Source organism: Asparagus officinalis, chromosome 5 (genome assembly GCF_001876935.1).
Source record: "Asparagus officinalis chromosome 5, Aspof.V1, whole genome shotgun sequence".
Taxonomy (NCBI): domain Eukaryota; kingdom Viridiplantae; phylum Streptophyta; class Magnoliopsida; order Asparagales; family Asparagaceae; genus Asparagus; species Asparagus officinalis.
This window is the reverse complement of record NC_033798.1, coordinates 46,482,818-46,491,920: the sequence shown is the minus strand read 5'-3', so window position 1 is coordinate 46,491,920 and position 9,103 is coordinate 46,482,818.

Here is a 9,103-nt window from a genome sequence, read left to right as displayed (position 1 = left end):
CATGCGGAATCAAGCTAACAGTCCGGTGAGTCAACGAGTCATCCAATCATAGAACGGATTCGAACTCGAACACCGAAGTAGATTTACTGCCAAATCAGGATTCAGATCAACAAATCGGAGTCCAAGTCAACAACGAAGCGCGGAACCGGAAAACGGACACCTGGAGGACTCAGCCAAAACCGAGCCACCTCTAGGTGGCTCGGTGCCACCTAGAGGTGGCTAGGTGTCCGAGCCACCTATAGGTGGCCGGCCCAGATCTGTGCCAAGGCACAGATCTGAGAGCCTATAAATAGAGGGCTTAGGTTCATTTTTGAGAGGTTGAAACTTTTGGAGCCGAAACTCTGCCGAATTGAGAACTGAGCTTGGAGTTTTGAAGACTTGAAGACTTGGACATTCAGATCTGGTTCTTGGCGAGCATCCATGTCACAAAAGGCAGGAGTTCGAGAGAGAGAAATCAGATCTGAGATCTACACGAAGTAATACTCCGGATCAAAGCTTGGCCTTTGATCCCGAGAACTAAAGGCTATTATTTCCTTGGTGAAATAGTACCCCCCGGCTGTTATTTCCTTAGTGAGATAACACCCGTCAAATCGTGTAGATCCGACCGGATCTAGATCACGCGGTAGTCCACGGATAAACCCCGGCGCAGGCAAAGAACCCACCAAAGCGAGTGACCACAAAACAGGAGCTCGTGATTCGTTCAAAAGGAAAGTTGTAATTTTTATTTCTTTTTTTGATCTCGTTGTAACCGGATCTTATAAAAAGACCGGATCTTTGTAATCGATAAACTATTACAAGAGTGTGCAATGGAATCAATGAAAGCAATGAAAGAAAACAATTTTTCCCGCGAACAATCTGGCGACCACAGTGGGAGCCAACGATCTCGCTGCCGAGATCGGAAAGAGTATAGTTATTTCATGTATCTGGAAATAGGGAGATAAAACCTATTTGCCGCAGAACGATTGAGTAAGAGTATTACAATAGTATCATTATTTCATGTATCCGGAAATAGGGAGATAAAACCTATTTGCCGCAGAACGATTGAGTAAGAGTATTATAACAGTATCGTTATTATATGTATCCGGAATAGGAAAATAATAAATCCTATTGCCGCAGAGCGATTGAGTAACGAACATTACAAAAGTATCGCTATAGTATAAGATGATGCACACATAGATAATTGATCAGTTGTAAGTTTTACTTGTTATGGATGGCAGATATATTTGTTTTAGCTTAGTTGGTATCCTCTTATATTAGAGCAGGTCACTCGAACGTAATTCGAGATGAGATGATTATTCATTATGTTGGAGATTGGAGTATTTATCATTGATTATTTGTTTTTCATTCATAGAGAGTTATATGAATGATTTGATATATGTATGTACTTGTTTTCGATGAAAGTCGGTGTTTTCATTGCTTTTGAATCTGTTACAACTTCAAACGTTACAACAAGAATGCAATCAAAACAAAGATTACAACTTTATCGAAAATAAACACGAGATCCCGTTTTGGTGCGGTCTCGCTTGCGTGGGTCTTTGGCCTGTGACGGGGATGTTGATATCCGTGGACCACCGGGGCAATCAGATCCGGTCCGGATAAATCGGACAGAGTTTCGTCGATCCGCGTGAGATCTAGAAACTTCTAATCCAGAAATATCGGACAGAACTTCGTCGATCCGCGTGAGATCTAGAAGTTCTAAGCGTATACCTCGGCTAAAGCGAGGTAATAGCTCTTCTTAGTATTAACGCTAAAGGCTAATACTAAGGAAGGATGAGAACGGGTGATGAAGGCTGATTTAGACCTCTCCTCCTCGGTTGAAGTGCTCGATCAGTGTTTGCTGCAGCAGGGCTTCGCCGAGGCTCTCCAAAAATCCAGATCATTCCAAATGAGGTAAGGGGGTCCTATTTATAGGAAAACAAGAGGGGGGGCGTCCGCACAGATCTAGGACACCCCAGGGGTGTCCGCACAGATCTGGGACACCCTTGGGGTGTCTCCAAAAATCCGAGACACCCCTAGGGTGTCTCGGAAATTCCGAGACACCCTTGGGGTGTCTCGGAAATTCCGAGACACCCCTAGGGGTGTCTCGGAAAATCCGAGACACCCCTAGGGTGTCTCGGAAATTCCGAGACACCCCTGGGGTGTCTCGGAATTTCTGAGACACCCCTGGGGGTGTTTCGGGATTCCGAGACGTCCGTAGGTGTATTTTGATCGTTTTCCCCGTAGATTCTTCGTACGAACTCGGATTTGAGTGATTCCTGGTGCGTTGGATGCGTGACGAAGGGTTCGATCCGCTCTGATGGTTGGATTGTCTTTAGAGTGGTCGAGGCACGGAGGGCATTGTCCTTTTTTGTGAGCAGTGCCGGGCTTCCGTTTGGCATGGGTCTTCGTTGTTCCGAAGTCCTATCCGCTCACGTGGCTCGTCGATTCACTTTAATCGTTCATCGACGTTGATTAGGCTCATGTGGGCTAGATGGTGATGTTCATTGTCGCTTGTTAACACTGAATCGTTTGTGGAGACCTATAGGCAATTTTCGATGCCTACAGATACCCCCTCCAAAGTGTTCCGGACTCGTTTCTTTTAGAGAAGAGGCTGGAATACTTTGGATGTGATTGGCCTAGCCTTCAGTCGGCATAAGGACCTGTGGTTAGCTTTAACTCTTGGCTCCTTCGATTTTCGATCTATTCGATGCTTTGACGAATAGCCGAGGTTCTTCCGGCGCTGCGTTTATCGTCTGGCCGTCGTTGGAGTCTCGAGCTTGCAGCTAATGAATTGAGTTTGGCTCGTGTCATTGAGTTGACTTTGAACTACCTCCGCCACATTGTGCTGGCTTAGGGTTTTGGATCACCGTGTGTTGACTTTTTGTCGCAACGCGTTGACCGGCGTTGACCTAGGGTTACGCGTTGACCGGCGTTGACCATTAGGGTTTTGGATCATCAAACGTTGACTTTGGTTGCAACGCGTTGACTGGCATTAGGAGGAGACTCGCATTAAGCTGCAGGCGGGGACATGTGGACTTCCTGTGGTGAAGTCAGCTTTAGCAGCATCTAATAATAATGGATCCAGGGGAGAGACTCGGCAGTGCTACAACTGCGGTGAAGTGGGTCATCTAAGGCATGCTTGCGTTGACCTAGGGTTACGCGTTGACCGGCGTTGACCCTTAGGGTTTTGAATCGTCAAACGTTGACTTTTGTCGCAACGCGTTGACTGGCGTTGACCTAGGGTTACGCGTTGACCGGCGTTGACCCTTAGGGTTTTGAATCGTCAAACGTTGATTGGCGTGGATTTTCATCCTCGAATGTTGACTTTTGTTGCAACCCGTTGACTGGGGTTGACCTTGGGTTACGCGTTGACCGGCATTGACCCTTAGGGTTTTGAATCGCCAAACGTTGATTGGTGTGGGTTTTCATCCTCGAACGTTGACTTTTGTTGCAACCCGTTGACCTTGGGTTACGCGTTTTCTGATTCGTCAATGGTTGACTTTTGGAGTTCATCAATATTCGACCATTGGCGAAGAATCAGAGTGTTTTGGGGTTCAGAAAACAACTTAGGGGGTCCAAACAAGGTTCGGGGGGTCAAAACAGATTCAAGACGCCCCGGGGGTGTCCCGACAAAACCGGGACGGCGTTCACCCTAGGGTTTTGATTCGTCAATGGTTGACTTTTGGAGTTCATCAATATTCGACCATTGGCGAAGAATCAGAGTGTTTTGGGGTTCAGAAAACAACTTAGGGGGTCCAAACAAGGTTCGGGGGGTCAAAACAGATTCAAGACGCCCCGGGGGTGTCCCGACAAAACCGGGACACCCTGGGGTGTCTCGGCTTTGCCGAGACACCCCATGGGGGTGTCTTGGTTCGTGTGGTCCCCCCTCCCTTTTCTTTCCTTTGTTTGGCCTTTTCCTCTTTTGCTCATGGTCCCCCCCTCCTTTAATTCAAATTTCAAAGGAGAGAACTTCCCCCTCTTTGCCTCCAAAACCGAACTCCTCCCCCCCCATTTCGGTTTTGTGTGTTCTTCTTCCCCAAGCTTCTTTCCTCCATTGATTCACTTTCAATAACCCATTAACTCTTCAAGAGGAGCTCGGATTTTGGGTGCTTCTTATTGGCCGAAAGCTTGCTTCTCCAAGCTCAAAGGGAATCCCTTTGATTTTGTAAGCTCTTCTTCACAATCCTATTATTTTCTTGTAAAGATTGCATTTTTATTCTTGTAGTAGGCAAAGGTTATGTATGCACAATGTTTTGGGGTGTTTTGTGCAAAAGAGGCAATATGGCCGAATTTTGGGGGGCTTATTTGCAAAATGGGACTGAAATTTGTGAGGGCTTATTTGCAAAATGGGACTGAAATTTTGAGGCTTGGATTTCATTCCCCTTTGGTAACAATTTGGATGGGTGTCTTATGCAAAAAGACCATACTTTATTGAGGGTTTTATGTGCAAATATGGGGCTGAAAACTTTGGGGGCTTATTTGCAAATTCGGCCAAAGAATTGGGGTGGTGTTCATGTAATAGAGGACTGAAGTTAAGACCTATATTACATGCTCATTTGGCCGAAAGTTTGAGGGGTACTTTAGGCGAGAGGACCAAAAGTTGTTAGAGGGGTTTATTTGCAAAATTGGTTAAATTCTACAAAAGGGCTCACTTGTAAAATTAACCAAAATTGTGGGGTATCGGGGGGTTTGTTATATGGTCAGATATGATGACCATGACCCAACCCGAGCGTGTCCTTGACCCGAATTTAGCCTTGAACACGAAGGGTATTTTGGGTAGCGTGTCCTTGACCTAGATTTTGGCCTTGAACACAAAGGGTATTTTGGGTATTTCACCAAAATTCACCGTGAAAGATGACAATCATCGTGCACGAAATTTGTAGGTTTAATTAGACTTCAATTATGAAATCCTATTTGTGTATAGGATTTTAATTAAAGTTCTTAATTTCCCTTTTAAATTTCGTATATTCATGTTTTAGATTGTACCTGACTTGCTGCTTTTCGTTGCAGATTTGCAATGTCTCCGCGTCGATCTCGTCCCCGGAGGAGCCGTTCTCGTTCACAGCATAGTGAGGAGGAGGTCCCCACGACATCCTCTCCCGCGGCTTCATTTTTCGGGGGTGAGAATTTATGCAGAGATTTTGTCTTACATCCCTGATTGACCTCTTTGCGGGTCATGAAGGAAGAACCGATACCTCTCTCGCGGAGGGTAAGGTTTCAGACTTGTTTTGCTTAGCCAATTCAAGTCTTCGGATATATTGGGGCGATTTTGTGTTGTCCTACACCTTATAGGTCGGTGTACGTTACCACGTTATTCACGTGATGACGCATGCCGTCCTTCTGGTGTAGGTCACTCAAAATCGTCTCTCCAATTATTCCGTGGATGAGTCTATCATTCTTCTTACGAGATGGATTTTCTGATTCCGCCCTTGTGCTTTATTGCAGTGGAATTTCCCGCGGGTAGCCTTCCTCCTCACGCCAACACCGGATGTAGTCGGGAGGTTTTCTCTTCCGCTACTCTTAGGCAGGCTGTTGGCCCACTTCCTCGGTTCGACGGGGATCGTCCAAATGACTCTTGCCGTTCGATACAGGAAGGAGGGCGCCATTGCTTGCGCCAACTTATCACAGATGCCTCCTTCACCCCTGATTCTACTTCCACTCAGGTTCTAAAGAAGCCGGGTTTTCTATTTGGAGATCATGTCAGGGATCCTGCCACGCTGACTCTTTGTGAGGAGCATTGGTTAACTCTTGACGGTGGAGCCTGTTTGTACATCCCTTCGATTCCACGCCACTATTCTTTCAGTCATTTGAAGGGGCAAGCCGTGGACCGGCAGATGTCTTGGCATCTTACTGAAGATGCTGATCGGGTTCAATGCGGATATGCTACTCACCATAAGACTCCTGGCTCTGAGGGGTATCATGACGTGCGTGGTCTACGACCCGGGATCATGGGTCTTGATACTGCACCCCCAGGCGAGGTGTCAGCTGCTGCTCCGACTGTGAGCAACCGTCTGGCTCTTCTTGGGAGACAGTTACCCCCATCGGAGTACAGATGTTATGGCTGGGCTTCCTCCCTAGCCAAAGGGTGGTGGGCGCGCATGACTGGTTTCGTCTTGGCGCGCTGGGAGAGGGATCTGAAGAGCAGTGGGTTGTATGCACCCATACGAGCTACTATGTACGGCATCCCAGTCAGCTGTCGCCATTTCTTGGCTTTGCTGGAGACTTATGTGCCCGATAGCAACACCTTCCTGACCAGCGGAGGTGAGCTAGGGTTGGCCTTGCACGAGATGCATTATGTTTCGGGTCTTCCGATGGGGGACTGTCCGTATCAGGAGTACTTCCCTACGAACCAGCAGCTGGAGTGTATGAAGAAAGATACTCCGGACATGTATGACACACTCTGGGATCTTACTTGCCACTACTACACTTCTTTGATCCAAACTTCTCCCCAAGCGAGAAGGAAGAGGCAGATCAGCTTGAAGCAGTTTGCCAGCTACTTGTTTCAGAACTTGGATGGTGATTCTAGTGCGCCCATTCATGAATTAGACGTGATGACTCCTTCGGCCGTTAATGAGTTGTTGGAAAAGGCTGAGGTTCGTTCCTACACTATCGGCAGTGCTGAGGGGGCTTTTCCCGCGGGGACAAAGTTTCGCTCTTTTCTCCGCCGCGCACAGAGGTCTATAGGGTCCCGGGCGCTATTAGCAGGCTACCTTGCCCTTTGGTTGAAGAAGTGTGTCGTCCCGCACCAACCTTCTGACGCTCTACCCATCGAGGTGCTCTTCCCTGCAGTTCAGCTGGCTTATGGGAGAGAGCTTTCCCTGCTCCCAGCAATGGTTGCTAGTATCCATTGCGGGCTCAGGGGTCTGGTTAGCAGTTTTACACATATGGGTTCTGAACCATCAGCTGAGCTGGTTTGCCCAAAGGTTGAGCTCCCTTACGCATATTTGATGGCGTGGCTCGTTCTTCACCGTCCCGACTTGATGTCGGCCCCCAGCGTTGTTGACATCCCTGTCCCCTTCATGCAATTGTTGGAGCAGAGCAGATGGTTTGGGAGCAAATTTAGTGATGTTCAGCGAGAGCTCCGGGTCCGCAAGAGTTGGGAGTTCTTTAAGTGTTTCCCTCACTTTTCAGGTCGCTATGGCGACGTGCTGATTGATGAGGAGAAACCTAGAAGTGATCGGACTATTCTCGACGCTGGTTGCTTCCGATGGTTAGTGAACATCCGTGTAGGATATCTTGTCCTTCGGGTGAAGAATCAGTGCTACTTTGCTCGACAATTCGGCTATGACCAACTGTATGTCGGGAATCCGAGCCGCAGCCTGCGGGTTGAGGGAGGATTGATTGATGGCGTTCGAGCGTGGCTATGGACGATGGTGGGCTGTACTGGAGCTCGCTTTGCTCTTCCTTCGTATAGGCGTAAGCCACTGATCACTTTCCTCAGCTGCAAGTGGCTGCTTTCTGCCTATGAGTCCATCAGCGTGAAGAGCCTCTCAGAGTTGCAGTCCGAGTATGCGGTCCGGGCTGCTATGATGGCCGGTCGCAGAGCTGAGCTTGCTCAGAAGCGGAGAAAAGGGCAGGCCAAATCTCTTGTCTCAGACGAAGAAGAACTTCTCCCTACGGGTGATGATGACGAGACCTCTGAGGACGAGTATGCGGACGCAGATACCGGCAGAGGGGATCTCGATACTGGTTTGTCCCGGTTTGTCCTGTCTCTTTTAATTTTCCTTTTCCATAAATGACAGCTCTTTTTCATTGAAATGGCTATCGTCACTTTAGGTAGGACAGCCGACGATCCTGAGCCACCAGCTCCTACACACGTTGAAACGTGTGATAGGCCTACGCATGCTCGACCCGTTGGCCCTCGGAGGGTTGGTGCCCCGAAGAGGAAGAAGACCGCCCATAAGCCCCATGACGGTCAGCGTCCCTATGGAGTGGACCTAGGGAGCACCGCCGATGGAGGGGGAGGTAACATTCAATTGCTCTTGCTTCAAGGTTGTTTACCTTTTGGGACTTATAACCATGTTTCGTGCTCCAGGTTTCTTCGAAGAGGGCGAACTCCCACCGGGTTCGGCGTCCCCTGGTGTACGCTCTTCATGACGGGTCCTTGGGCATCGACCTAAACATCGACCTTGAGCAGATGAATAATGTCGAGCCCGCAGTCCCTTGTTCAGGTATATCCACATTCAATGTAATTTTCCTTAAGCAAGGTGAAGGAAGATTTCTCGTTCGAGCTTTCTTCATCTTTCAACATTCAGGTTACCCTGCAGATGTTGCGATGGAGGGGCCAAGCTTCTCGAAGCCGGATGCCGGCTTATTAGCTGACATGCTGGCTGAGCAGACTTCCAGAGGGACCGAGAGACCATTCTTCGGGAACGATTCATCTACCGGTATATATCTGATTTTCTTCCTCTTGCCCGATCTTTTATCTGACCAATGAATGATTGATTATTGCAGCGTCAACCATTGGAGTTAGCCCGGTATCTATCCCTGGCATATCCAGTTTGCCTCAGAGTAACGGGCTTGCAGGTATGCATACGATTTAGGGATATCGTACTTTCTTATGTTCATCCGTCTTTTGACTAATATATGAGTGCAATCATAGGACCAGCCACTAGGACCGATTCTCGTATGACTGCTGGCATCCCTCAAATGCCTACAGATGAAGGATCTACAGGTATGTAGATGACCGTACTATCCCAATCCTTCTTATTCGTCTAAATTTCTATTCTGACTAATAAAAGAGTGCCATCATAGGACCAGCCGTTTGGGCCGATACTCTTATGACTCTTGGCATCCCGGCTGTACCTGAGGACGGGGGGATTGCAGGTATGCATACGATTTTCTTGTCCCGATTCTCCTTACTTATCCAAATTTCCATTTGGTTAACCTACGAGTGTCGTTGTAGGACCAGGCGTTGAGCCTGATACTGCTACAGTTCCCGGGGCTGAAAGTCTTCATAGCAGTGGTGCCTCCCCGTCTTTGCCGAGTGGTGCGAGCAATCCGCCTGCAGGGGCTGACGTACCCTCTTCTGTTGCTGTCCCGGAGCCTGTCGGAGCTCAACCCGAGGGGACGTCTGTTGGTGTCGGTATGTTCAGAACTTGCCTTTTGACTTTCCTTTTCATAC